At 40.0% G+C, this 9,438-nt stretch overlaps 1 long non-coding RNA gene across 1 annotated transcript in view; it reads right to left on the bottom strand.

The window, feature by feature from the left end:
* Positions 1-5,531: 5,531 nt before the first annotated feature.
* Positions 5,532-9,438, bottom strand: part of LOC310725158 — a 31,960-nt gene continuing 28,053 nt past the window's right edge. The window contains exon 3 of the long non-coding RNA XR_014533258.1: positions 5,532-5,850. This is a non-coding gene — a long non-coding RNA (uncharacterized lncRNA). The remainder of the gene's footprint in view (positions 5,851-9,438) is intronic.

Here is a 9,438-nt window from a genome sequence, read left to right on the forward strand (position 1 = left end):
TCATGGACCGCGCTCCCGGAGCGCACCACTGGATATTACAGCTTCGCTACAAGTATTGGTGGATTACCTCCTGAGTATTCTTAATAAACTTTGTTTGCGTTTTCTTCTGCTTCTGCCTCCTTATCCGCATTACAGGTTATCTCAGTCCGCATGACCAATCGAACAAATCGCGGCAATGCTGTTGTGTAAAAAAAACTTCAAAAACACGTGCATGCACATTCTCATTTAATAACGCACATCATGTACATAAAGAAACTTCAAGCACGTTAATATATTGCCGCCATATTGGTTTTTGTTTATCTCGATCATCGGTTATCTTGGCGTCCCCTAGGCTGGCAACATAACCGGGTTCCACTGTAATGCAGAGATAGGTGGTTCTCTGTGATGGAGAAAGCACACTCTTCCCGGTATTCAGCCAAAACCCCAGCTCCTTTATGTGAGCAAGAACGACATCTCAATGCCGGACCGCTAACTGCTCTGATTAAACTAATATCAACCAATTGTCGATATAATTGAGGATACGAATGCCCTAAAGTCTCAGGGGAGCCAGAACCGCATGGACACACTTCGTGAAGGTGCAGGGTGACAGGGCATGGCCGAATGAAAGAATATTGGAATGCTTTGACCCCCAAAGCAAAACTCAGGAACTTCCTGTGAGAAGGGAGGATGGGTATGTGAAAGTACGCATCCTTCAGATCTACTGTGACAAACCAATGGCGGATTGCTGACCAGCGCAGGTCGAGAGAGCCGAAATCGCATGCTCTGCTTGCAAACAAGCCACACACACGCTGTGTGTATCCCTTCCCGAAATGAAGCGAGGACAGGGCGAAGCACACGGCCAAAACGTGTGCTTGGTTTTCTTAAATGCCTTAGTTTTTTTGACAAACAGACAGACAAACATTGAATTTCAATGAACAAAACAGAAGCTGAAGCAGTCTTCTCTCCAGGTGCGCTTTATACTCCCTGGTCATGACGTCACCCCGCCGGTGACAGCTTGTCTTTTATTTTGACTGATTAGACTCATTACTCAGAGCATGGACAATGCAATCACGTTCCCAAAGCATTCCGTCACAGCTCGAGTTCCTGAAAGGGAACTCACTTGTCACCTCTTGTAGTTGTGGCCTGTCAGGAACTCCCACCCCCTTCAAATGAAACATTTTTAGTAACTGCAGTATACGAGTTGTTATCAAAAAGACTAGCTTTGTTTACAATTAAGTATTTTATTTATCCATGTTCACACACCTTACAAAGGTTACATCACCTTACACCTTACACAAAATAGTTCCCCTGGTCAGGGTTCCTGACACTCCTGGAATGTGTCCTGAAAGCATGTCAAGCACCTTCTAAAATTTGTGCTGGATCTCCACAATGGTGTAAAAATGGTGACCTTTAAAGAAGGCGAAGTCTGCAAGGAGTCAAATCTGGCGAGTAGGTTGGGGTTTGATAGTACGATCATATAAATTTGTTCTCCGATGATCATCATGCACAAGTTGCCGTATGGTGTCAACTTTGTTGGTGGTCTTTTTGATGTCTCGTCATCTTCCAGCGATAATCATCCTCTCTTGAAGTCTGTTGCCGTATGTCAAACATATGTCAAACGTCTCTGTGGCAGATTTGCTTAGTTTCACGCAGAATTTCACGTTTGCTCTTTGTTCTAGTGGTGTCCATAGTGAAATCGCATCCGTGGTATTACACATGGTCAGAGTAGCACCGGGTACACCATTAGTCTGGAAACATTTTGATACCACCTCGTATAGAGTTTCCAAATAATTCAACACAAAGAAATAATCAGTGAGAGAATTGCTTTTTTTTTTTTATAAAATGCCATGTGTATGGCTTTGTACTAGCTTCGTACTAGCTTAGTCGCAAACTGTACTTAAAACACACACTCACCAGAGGCTCCAATTTTCTCTACTACTTCCTTCCACACATTTGAGATTTTCTTCTATTTTAAAGGAGCCCCTAACAGTAAAAGGGAAACAAGAGGTATCACATGATTTAGATGTGGATTCTGTATCTATCTGTAACAGTGAAGGAGGTGTGGCCCCTGTATCTATCTGTAACAGTGAAGGAGGTGTGGCCTCTGTATCTATCTGTAACAGAAATAGAAAAATCTCTGTGAAAATTGTACTGTAGGATTATGGGATATAAAGTTAGATTTGATCTCTGATATAATCAGAAAAGGTCAGATTTTCAGACACAGCAACGCGAAGCTAATTTTATGAGGTATATCTCCAGCTAAACAGCTAAAACTCATGGATTAGCGAGATGCAAAGTGATAACACTAGCTCGCTTGCGTATTTAAAGGTTTAGGAGAGTAAAAAGAGTGATATACGATAGGCTGCCATGTTTAAGGTGTGATGTGTGTAACAATGATGTTATTGTGGATAAATCAGGCAGCACTGTTCAGCAGGACTTGCTCTCCTCACACGAAGTGAGCTCCTCGTTCCCTTTGTTCCTGTGCGCTGTATGGTGGATTAGCAAGACGCTAGGGCCAATTTGCTCTCTGTTTTTTCTAATGCTTGATTTCCGTTTCTCGGTCGCTCTTACGAGGCTAATGGGAATTAGCGCAGGACTTGTAAAGCTAAGCTGCACACTGTTCGGATAAAAGCGTGAGTGGTGAGAGCTGAACAGTTAAATCGAAAGGGTTTAGGTTCTAATCCCAAAACCACTGTTTAGCCATTAAGCAGCAATCTTTTGTGTTGTGCCTCATAGAGAAACAAGCCTGCCAAGTGGATAAACCTAATAAAGGAATATTACAGAATACAGCTCCAGAAGCCCAGGCTACATTCATTCCTTCTTTAATCAAACGATGCCGTTTAACATACGATAAAATAAAAACAAGACGGAGACCTTGCATCTTTATTGCGCTAAGAACGCTGCCAGATGGCCCTCAGGCTCCCCAATGAAAACAAAAGGAAAAATAAAATATGTTCGGTAGAAAACCCTTAATAAGTGCGGGCCTGTAAAAAATCTGTGCAGGTTCTCTGGCAACGCTCGGAGCCCGCTCGGGGCCCGATCAGACCTCGCAGGTTACTCGGCCGCTGAGAGACATAAAGCTGTGTTTTGTTAAATATCAGTGATGCTCAGGAGCTTCGTTACGAGAGCAAGTGTGTTTCAGCTGCACCAGGAGAAACAGAAATGCATCCAAAATGCACAACAGGTTATAGGTAAAGAAAAAAAAACACGTAAAAATGCCAAATAAAGACGCTGAGAAATATAAAGTAGTTTACATGTGTTTGAAGCAACGTTTACTGTTTATTTTTCACTCCTGTAATACAGCTGGTGTCTGGATCACATGACCTTACTCCTGGAATCTGATTGGCTGCAATTACACCCTTATTTTGTTTTACACTGTATGGCCAAATGCCGGTTGCACTGTAGCTTCCTTGGACCACTTTTGATAGATAAGACCACTGCAGACCAGGAACCTGCAAAAGCTGCAGTTATAAACTCGCTCAGATCATTACACTTGCCCATTTCAGCACATCAACTTTGAAGACAAACTGTTTACTTGCAGCCTGATATATCCCCCTGTATATATATATAGCAACCTCGATACTCGTGGGGGTTACGTTATATGACCCCTCGCTAGTAACAAATAATTGCGAGGTTTTGTAAACTCAACAAAAATTGTGAATTACTTTTCATAAATGTTTTATTTACTACTTTAAATGAATAATACAATAATAAAATAGTTTTTTTTTACCATTTTTATGTCATTTATAAGTACCAACTCCAGATTTTTCCGATTTTTCGCTTCGCTTAAGAGTTTCTCTTAGTCCGGTTCCTCTTTTTTATATCTGTCTACCCTCCTTACTACATTTTTGTGTCTCTCCTTTTATCTGTCTGCCTGTCTTTCTCTCCCTCACACTCTTCATGTGTTACTAACTTCTATCTTGTGAATTCCTATTAAAGGGGCACCAAAAGTGTTGGTACCCTTAGTGTTTTCCACGTGGCTCCCTGCCTCATATATATATCTTACCAACTTGCCATGAGCAGGTTATCACATCAAGAGGTCCGATGACGAGCAACAAACAGACACTTGTTTATTCTAAACAACATTGTAATAAAAGCCCCATTAAAGATAACTAATTTGTGAATTTGTTTATTTTTTATGTCCTAAACCTGAATTTCCTGACAGGAAACACACTCAGAGATTCTGAGATTCAACCAGTTATCTTATAGACCATCTCTCTCTCATTCCCTCTCTCTCTCTCTCTCTCTGTCTCTCTCTCTCTCTCTCTCCTCTATCCCCCACCTCCCTCTTTGCACACTAGCTGCATCTCTCCCACCCCATCTATATTTGGGTGCCATTATTTCCTTTTAAATTAAAACAAAAGGAAGTGAAATGATCGTATCTTCCTGTCTTCGTTCGTGGAAAACATCAGAGCAGGCACCAAATATGGCAGTGGCACTAGCCTGCTTTTACGATGCTGCTAATCTGAACCTCTACCGTAGTTTTTCTGTTTACAAGCCACCCTGTTCCCTTCACTCCATCCCCTCCATCCACATCCCTCCATCCCCTTTTCCCTCATTCCCGTTACCCCGCTTGCTCTCGTAAAACTGCATCATGTGGCAGCTCGGAGCACTCAGGCAGGCCTGTAAACCTCTCGCTCACCCCTCATCATCCCTCTCTCTATCCATCCATCCATCCTTCCTTCTCTCTCTCTCTCTCTCTCTCTCTCTCTCTCTCTCTCTCTCTCTCTCTCTCTCTCTCTCTCTCTCTCTCTCTCACTCTCTCTCTCTCTCTTTCTCCGTCTCTTTCTCCCTCTCTTTCTCTCTCTCTCCTTTTATGTGCATGCCACCAAATACACTCTTCATTAGTGCAGCACTTTTGGATTGGTATTAACTCTTGCACATGCACGACTAAAAATATAACTCTAATGTCAGCCTGAAAAGTGCATTGTGGGTATCAAGAACTGAGTTCTGGATTCTGGAGTTCTGCTGAGTTCTGGATTCTGATTGGTTAAAACGAGGTGTTTCTAGAACAGCAGCCTTGTCACAGGTTTGTGTACACCAGTGCACTCATACTAAAGCCTTACGTAAAGCTTTGTTCACAGGGACCTTGTCGTTGATCATCATGTTGCATGTTTGCACATCTGCACGTCTTTTTATTTATTTATTTATTTTTTACTTACTTTGAATGGCATAAATACACATGAACTCTTTTTTTTTTTCCATCGTCTTACTCTGATTAACGTATTGGCACCCCAGAGGTCAATATGTTTGATTACTGAAATGTGACCCACGTCTTATGCGTCTTTACACCCGTCACACCGAACTGTTATGTTTTTCCTCCGTTCTTTCATAAACCAACTTGTTTAAATTGACTGAGTTAAATATTTTGGTTTACAGGGTTTTTTTTCTTTCCGTATGGTAGGCTACGGTTTGCCGCTACGTTGTCAGGATGTTTTCCGACTGGAACTGCTACGTGGGAGGTGAAAGGAAACCAGGTCCAGTGCCATGTTTTTTATTTCATGTCATAGGATGTGCATCTTGTACACAGTGTGATGATCTAGTCAATAAAACAAAAACAAAATGGCTACTCATTACACGCCCTTTTCAGTGCATTACATGTGGGTTTTTTGCTCTGTGATGGTTGATAAAGGCAGAAGGCATTATTTATTTAATCTGATCGCATTACAGTTACATGAATCAATTATTGTTTATTATTAGTGAAATGAAATGAAGGAAACTTGTCAGTGCTTTGATTGGAGTTTGATTGAGCGTGATTTATAATGAGGAGACGGAGTTCGGTAGCAGCGCCCCCTTGTGGCTAACACGGAACACACGTCTCAGCTTTGCTTCTACACTGGTTCCTGGAGTACAGCCAATCTCTCTCTGTCTCTGTCATAAACACACACACACACACACACACACACACACACACACACACACACACACACACACACACACACACACACACACAGGTTTTCAAAGGTTGTTTTATTGACATGAAGAATATGTATTACAAATAACATTTGTATTGCCAAACACACATTCTCTCTCTCTCTCTCTCTCTCTCTCTCTCTCTCTCTCTCTCTCTCTCTCTCTCTCTCTCTCTCTCTCTCTCTCTCTCTCTCTGTTATATTTATAAGGCCAATTGTTATATTTATGTTATATTTATCAGGAAGGAAAGAAAGAAAAAAAAGCCAGGGAATAAAAGAAAAAAATAGGACAAAATAAAAGTAAATACAAAACAATAATTTTTGATGATAAGCAGGGATTCAGGCCAAAGAATAAATAAACATAATAATAATAATAATAATAATAATAATAATAATAATACCGTATCTAATATTGTGGCCAGGGCACAGCACCATTCCTCCTGAGGGAGCCGGCTGTGAGTTTAGTGTTCAGTTTCTGGACCGAAAGGTCAAATGGTTTTTCTACTCCTACAAAGAGTCATTATAAAGAACCATAATGGCTCATCTAGAAGTAATTTTACTCACATTTAACTGCAGTTTCTTCTTCTCCTCTCTCTCTCTTTCTCTTAAATATTTATCTGTCTACATGAGCCTGTCTTTCTCTCTCTCTCTGTGTTTCTTAGTAACTGAAACAAGAGATGTGGTTTCTGAAACAAGAGATTCCTTAAGCAGGGAGAGAGAAAGAGAGAGAGAGAGAGAGAGAAAAAGAGAGAGAGAGAGAGAGAGAGAGAGAGAGAGAGAGAGAGAGATCTGTGGTTAAAAAAAAACAACCTCTAAGACAGAGAGAGAAACATGTGGTTAAACGAGTAGCTGTATTAATCCTCTCTTTATCCCGTTCCCCCTCTTCTCCATCTGGGGGGAAAAAAATCTGAAAATGTTTTGATATGAGCAGCTGTAATGATATAAACGAGTGCACTCTGTCTTTCTCTACAAACAGAACCGTGACAGGATTTAAAGAGTAAGTATAAGAGGGAATGAGATGTGACCACATTAATATCAGTACACACACATTCCTCTTTCCATTCTCTCTCCAGAGGAATCTGGAAAAATGTTCAATATGACTAGCTTTAAATAGAGAGTAAGAGACAGAGAGATGTGGTTAAACAAATATCTTGAAAAATTTGCTTTATACTGAAAAAAAAATATATTTTTTTATATATAATGTCTTTTTTTTATCTTTCTTTGTCTTTCTGTCTCTCTCTTTCTAAATCCCCCCTCACACACACACACACACACACACACACACACACACACACACACACACACACACACACACACACACACATACACACACACACACGCACACATTTTGTTTCTGTCAGTTCATGAGTATCCACCTGAATGTGCATCAACCTTAATAAACCTTTATGCAACATTCCTACAGCATTTCAGCAACATTTCGTTGTATAAACCTCAACATTTAACATATGCATTACACAAGATAAATGTTTTGTTTCATTTGGAACGCTGCGCGAACAAAACTTTATGTTTTGAAATGCTTTCTAAATGTTTTTAGTCAAACCAAACCAAAAACCACAATTTTTTTAATTACTTAATGGAACATTTCCGTTGTGAAACTGAAAAATGTAAATTTTTTCAATTATGAAAGTTTTATGTTAACGTTTCTGCAAATTGTTGCCTGAAAAACGTGTGAACATTTCAATGTAGAAAATGTTGCAGTAACATTGTGTGAAACGTTACTACTTTAGGACCTGTCGGATGCCATGCTGCAAAACGTTCTAATAAGAGATGGAAGTGAAAGATGGACATGGGTATGCAGTTTTAACCAAAAAGAGTGAGTGAGAAAGAGATGGAGTCGAGGTGGCAGCTTTGCATGCTCCCCGTCTCTCAGAGTGCAAAAGCTCCACGTTTATCAGATCTGCCGATATTTTGGCGTTGGTTCGCGCTCTGCATGTTTTACACGCTAAATTTTTGTTCTAATATGGAAAGCCTAAAGGAGACGGTAAGCGTCTCGAAGCCCCTAATCGGACCGACACGGTGCAGGAGACAGGTTTCATATTTGGACGATAGATTAGATAGTCTAATCTAATCAAAACAAGCGTTTCGCTCAGATCGAAGCCAAAAACTTTTCACGAGGGAGAGAAATGGAGTCGGTGTGCGAGGGGTGACTCGGATACGATGCCAAGTCAGAGTCAGGCTTGCGGATTTTTATGGTCGTTTTGGGTCCAAGCAGCAGAAATACCTTCTTTATACGCTTTAGGTGGAGTTCTGGTGTTCATCGTTTATAATATTCTATATTTACTTTAGCATCAGTACAACAGTCCTTTTAGAATTTCAATAAATCTCACCTTGTGTACAAATCTAGATTAATTCCTACAACTTATCTATATATATATATATATATATATATATATATATATATATATATATATATATATATATATATATATATATATATATATATATAATATAATATTTATCTGTAGCTATATGTGATGTATATATTATATTTACCCTGGTCAGTGTAAATAGTGAATTGTGATTGGCCGAAAAGAGTTTAAGTGTGAACAGTGGATTGTGATTGGCGAGAAAGAGTCCTGGTGTTAGTAGTGGATTGTGATTGGTGGAAGTTCAGATGTGAATATTGGATTGTGGATTAATAGTGGATTGTGATTGGCAGTAAAGGGTTCCAGTGTGAATATTGGATTGTAAATATCTGGAAAGAGTTCAGGTGTGAATATTGGATTGTGATTAGCAGGAAGTTCATGTTTGAATAGTGGGTTGTGATTGGCAGGAAGTTCAAGTGTGAATAGTGGATTGTGATTGGCTGGAAAGTATTATGGTGTGAATATTGGATTGTGATTGGCAGGAAAGAGTTCAGGTGTGAATATTGGATTGTGATTGGCTGGAAGTGCAGGTGTAAATTCAGAGCATTGAACACATGGGTAGTTTGTGTCCACTTCAAGTAAAGCTTTTAAACACCTGTAACCACAGTGAGACAGCTATTGTACACATTTCCTAATGACTTTACTTAGTTCCATGAAAGATCTAAAGAACTGGAGACATTCAAAACAGAATGAACATCAACAGGTTGATTATTACTAGAGGCATGGCACAGAATCACTTTATTCACATGTTTTGTGGACACCTGTACATAAGATTATAATTTTTCAACATCCCATTCCACATGTAGTAACCATTTGCTGTTATAACATTTACATTTATTGCATTTGGCAGAAGCCCTTATCCAGAGCGACTCACAACTGAGCAGGGGAGGGTTAAGGGTCTTGCTCAAGGGCCCAGCAATGGCAGCTTTCTGGTGTTGGGATTTGAACTTGTGACCTTCCGATCCAAAGTCCAATGCCTTAACCACTAAGCTACCACCCTTTAAGAACCTTGACTTTTCTTGAAAAATGTTACACTAGATTTTGTGGAGATTTGTGGAGATTCATTTAGCTACAAGGAATTTAGTATGATGTAGGTGAGATGAGAAGGCCTGGGGTGCAGTCAGATTTTACATTTATTTCAAAGGTGTTCAATAGTGTTT

Source organism: Silurus aristotelis (genome assembly GCF_946808225.1).
Source record: "Silurus aristotelis genome assembly, chromosome: 4".
Lineage (NCBI taxonomy): Eukaryota > Metazoa > Chordata > Actinopteri > Siluriformes > Siluridae > Silurus > Silurus aristotelis.